Genomic DNA, 4,886 nt, shown 5'->3' with positions numbered 1-4,886 from the left:
CCAAAGCACAGCCCCACACCACTAGAGGGATATCAACAGACCACAAACGTTCTACCCTGAGACAATGCTGAGTACCAAAAATGAACAAGTTTCATCCAAATATCGAATTAGATGATAAACATGATTTTCACTGTTCATGACTTTTAACTTATTTTTAGCAACCATAGAATTATGTCTTAATCTGGTTGTAATCTAGTTATCTAACCAGATAACAGCCAAAATATGAGGTATATCCACTTACGTCTTGATCTCGCCATGAAAAATACATCTTTACCTGGTTATAACCAACTTCACAGCCAGATAACCAGTTTACAACCAGAAAATGACGGCAATAAGAGTTCACGTGTCATATGTTTACCGCTTGGTTACTTGTGTAGGTTAGAAAAGCCCCATATACAGTATGAGAAGAATCAGACCGTAATTCAAATCATTGCATATAATGGAATTTCTGCACTGGGTTTCAGAAGTGAGTTTCAAAGACTAAAATTAAGGTTCAAAAGCTCTGCAAAAAGACTGGTGGGGCTAATGCATATAAATCAAACACTGAGAACAAACGGAAAACTGCCTCTACTGATGTAGGAATTACATTTTTATCTGATTTTCCCCCTCAGTCCAGGTGTTCTTGAGATCAGAATCAATAACCCCTAGCCAACCATAACTGCCCTGCATTTACTACAAAGTGTATTGGACAGCAATAAACAAACAAACTGTCAGTGTGAATAGCCAATCCACTATAAACGTGGGATCTTGAACATGTGAAGAGAATATTTTTTTTGCTTTCGCCCAACATCTTTCCTCCCTGCCCTGGCCTCTCTCTCTTAATGTGTAAAATCAAACACAAATCTGACCCAATCAGGACTCTGCTCTCAAGCAATGTATAGGGCCAGAAAGCCATAGGAGAAGAACATAATATATGTCCAGGACATTGAGTATTCTTTTGAGTTGAAACGGCAAAAAGGAGGTCAAATGCGTTCCGCTTTAAAATGAAAAAGACACCTCGAGGAGTTCGGAAATCGATGTGTATAACACAGTCAAATCTGTGTACTTTTTATTACAAATGCACAGCTTGGGAGTGATTCTTCTCGGCAAAGTATTTGTACTTTGTGTTTATTTATGTACAAGTACTTCACTCAGCAAACCTTTAAAATCCTTAGTGTATTTGACACACAGTAATATCTTCCCTGTGGCTCAGTTGGTAGAGCATGGTGTTTGCAACGCCAGCATGGTGTGTGCAACGCCAGGGTTGTGGGTTCGATTCCCACGGGGGGCCAGTACAAAAAAAAAATGCATGAAATGAAATGTATGCATTCACTACTGTAAGTCGCTCTGGATAAGAGCGTCTGCTAAATGACTAAAATGTAAATGTAATATAATAAAACATCCCCATCAAAATCCGTCAATTTAAGCTAGAGAGAGATCTGTTTTTTTGCATGGGTTGCGTCTCAATCCACCGCATCCGCCTATATCGGCCTTCCGCATCTGTGGTGGAAGGTGGCCGAGTTACAGCGGTGTTTGTCAGATCATGAGACATCCTGAAAATCGGTCTTCTAACTCTATGGAAAGGGGAGACTCACAAACACAATGGTGTTCTCCGTTTTGCTCTATGACCCCAACAAGTGTCACGGGACTCATCGGAAGGTAACCCATAGATACAAACGGAAGGAGGTAGTTTTGTGCCAACAAAAATAAGGGGTTAAATACAAATATTTCCTGAGCATTCTTATATCTCCTAGACATAGAACAGACACTTGAAAACCTTACTCCCTGTGATACATTGTTTTACTTTTATGAATGTGTTATTCAATGCGTTTCTATGGCCTTTAGTAGTAAAGGCCAAATTCAATATTTTATTTAAAAAAATAGTTGTATGTATTTTTTTTTTATACCTAAAGGGGTCCTAAAATTCTAAATCAAATAGCTAAATGACCCATGGCATGACCATCTTAAAACAATTCCATATGTTAGCTTAGTACCACCCCAACGGCTTAGACTTTTAGAGGTTAATCAATCACACCCTTTCCCTTTTTCGCCTCTCTTGGAGTAGTGTTTCCTGTTCTTAAGCCCATGCTGATACTTCATAGGAAGCATAAGGAGCTTTAGCTATCTGTTAGATGGAACGATAATGAAAAAGAATAATAGGAAAATAGAAAGAATACTAGGCAATGTTTCTCCATTATATTGTACTTTACCTATTTTATGCAAGTGAATTAAATGTACAATTTGTATTACCTAAAAAAAAAAAAAAGCCTTGAATATGGTCTTCATTGTGTTTGTGGATTAGCAACTCCATAGGCGTATTCAGCATATAAGTGGAGGTGCCCAATATTCCGGGCTATTTTGGCCTAAAATGCAATCCCTTGAGCTCCCGAGTGGCGCAGCGGTTTAAGGCACTGTATCTCAGTGCTAGTGGCATCACTACAGACCCTGGATTGAGTCCAGGCTGTATCACAACCGGCTGTGATTGGCCCAACGTCTTCTGGGTTTGGCCAGGGTAGACCGTCATTGTAAAATAAGAATTTGTTCTTAACTGACTTGCCTAGTTCAATAAAGGTTAAATAAAAAATGTGCACTTAGTTCACAGAACCACGGTTACAAGAGCAACCTATGATATTCACTATTAGCAGTTGTCACAAACAAAGTTCCTATAAATGTGGTTCTAACTTCTGAATGCTTGGAGCTATCATGACGCCATTCCAGTCCTGAAAGCTAAGACTCTCAGGAACAAGAACGTGTCTTTTGTTTCGTTGTACGACGCTCACAAGCTGTGCAGGACACAGTATAAGGACTGTGACAAAACACATTTTTCAAGCAATGCAGCTCTTCTTTTCTACACACACGAACACACACACACGAACACACACACTTATTACCAGATGATCCCAATAACTGTCTGATGCATTTTTTTGTTGTTGCTTTAATCTGTTTTATTATCTTGGTTAACCAAGAACTAAAATCTCACATAATTTGGTCAAATGCTCAATTCGGTTCAGGGGGAAGCTTATTAGAAAAATAGATACTGCTATTTGCAAAGTCTCCATCCTCGTAAAAGGAAACTGTCATCCAAAGCCCCCTCCCCCTTCCAATATTTTCACCAGTATTTATCACTCATCGAAGGGAAGCAGTTTAAGCACTGCCTTCGCCCCAATCATTATACATCCAAATAACTAGTGATGAAAACCCAGACCAGAAACTAAAACTTCTCGTTATCTGGGGGGGGGGCAGGTAGCCTAGTGGTTAGAGCGTTGGGCCAGTAACCGAAAGGTTGTTAGATTGAGCTGACAATGTACAAATCTGTCGTTCTGCCCCTGAGCAAGGCAGTTAACGCACTGTTCCTAGGCCGTCATTGTAAACAATATTTTTTTCTTAACTGACTTGCCTAGTTAAAAAATACAAAAATCTCACACGTCCCAAAACATGCCGACAGATCTACCATCTGTCTTGTTTTGCACGCTTTGTACAAAATAATAAAATGCAGTACTACATGATATTTCTTTAACGTAGCTCTTTATTAGCTAGCTACAACTGGCACGTTCACTTATCTCCAACCATGATCAACTTGACCATGACCTAAACATCTGGGTGGTCTTAACCAATCATAGCACAGTATGATACGGCGGTAAAATGCATCCAATTATAATTCAGTATGTTTACACATGTGAATATTACACCATCTACCAGTTATGTTTAGTCTGTCCACGAGAGATTATTATAAAGTGTAATATTGGGATGCAAACCCAAACTTAAATACATTTCAATTCAATATCTAACATTGTACGCAACAGTTCAGCCTAGAGTTAACTGTCAGAAAGTGTGTTTACAGTGCCACCTTGTGGTTAAGTAGGTGATGTTACGTTATTTCTATTTGCCTACCGGTACCTTCTGGCTTCTGCACCCAGGCTTACGTAGGAGATGATGATCCTTTTGGCTGAAGAAAGAATTGAAGAACTAAAGTTAATTCCTTGATTTTTCGATTCATGTCACTTCAAGAGTTTGTGTTTTGTGTGTGTGTGTGTGACTCGATTAGAACACACGCGTTTTAAAAAGATCGATCAAGTTTATTTGGATGGCTTTTTGCAGGGAGGTATGAACCTAAGTAAAGTACTACAGTACTTGGCTTTGTAGAAAATATATTGGTGTAAAACAGCTAGAGAAAGCTAAATATTACGGCATATTTCCACTTGATAATTGTACCGCACGGCATTAGATAAGAACAGAACAAGTGTCGGAAATCTAAAGGCCGCCTACCCAACGACATTGTAAACTCATGTCGGACTTGTTCTGCAGGGTCAAGAAGAACATGCCCCAATGCCGTGACCAATCATTTATATTTACACTAGATTGATTACTTTTATGGGGCGCTGTTTTGAAGACACCGTGCCTCCATCTTGGCAGTCGTTTTTGCCAAATGTATTATATTACAGACACCTTAATGCATACTTTTAAAATATATTATGTGAGCGAAACAGTAAAAAAAAAAACATGTTCTTACATTTTTTGAGATGACTAATGTTACTGTCCCCACTACAACATAAACATATTTAAATGCACGTCATTTTGTCCTTGAAACATGTCATTTAAATACTGTAGAATGCCATTAATTCCTATGGAGGACTGCTAATACTGGGGAGTGCCAATTATGTCCGACCCGTGGCTTCAAAGGCTCTCAATGGCCAATGCATAGCATCAGCAATGCATTATATATATATATATATATAAAATGCATAGCATCAGCAATGTGTGTGTATACCGTACATCGTTGGCTGTGACCGCGTCGTTATCTAGCTCGCAAGCAAGCATGATTCATGCCGCGTTTAGATGCTAGTCGGAACAAGGAAACTCGGAAATGTCCCGACTTGTTGATTCGTTGAACGCCTGCGCGTGTATAA

Source organism: Salmo salar, chromosome ssa14 (assembly GCF_905237065.1).
Source record: "Salmo salar chromosome ssa14, Ssal_v3.1, whole genome shotgun sequence".
NCBI classification, from domain to species: domain Eukaryota; kingdom Metazoa; phylum Chordata; class Actinopteri; order Salmoniformes; family Salmonidae; genus Salmo; species Salmo salar.
This window is presented reverse-complemented; position numbering follows the sequence as displayed.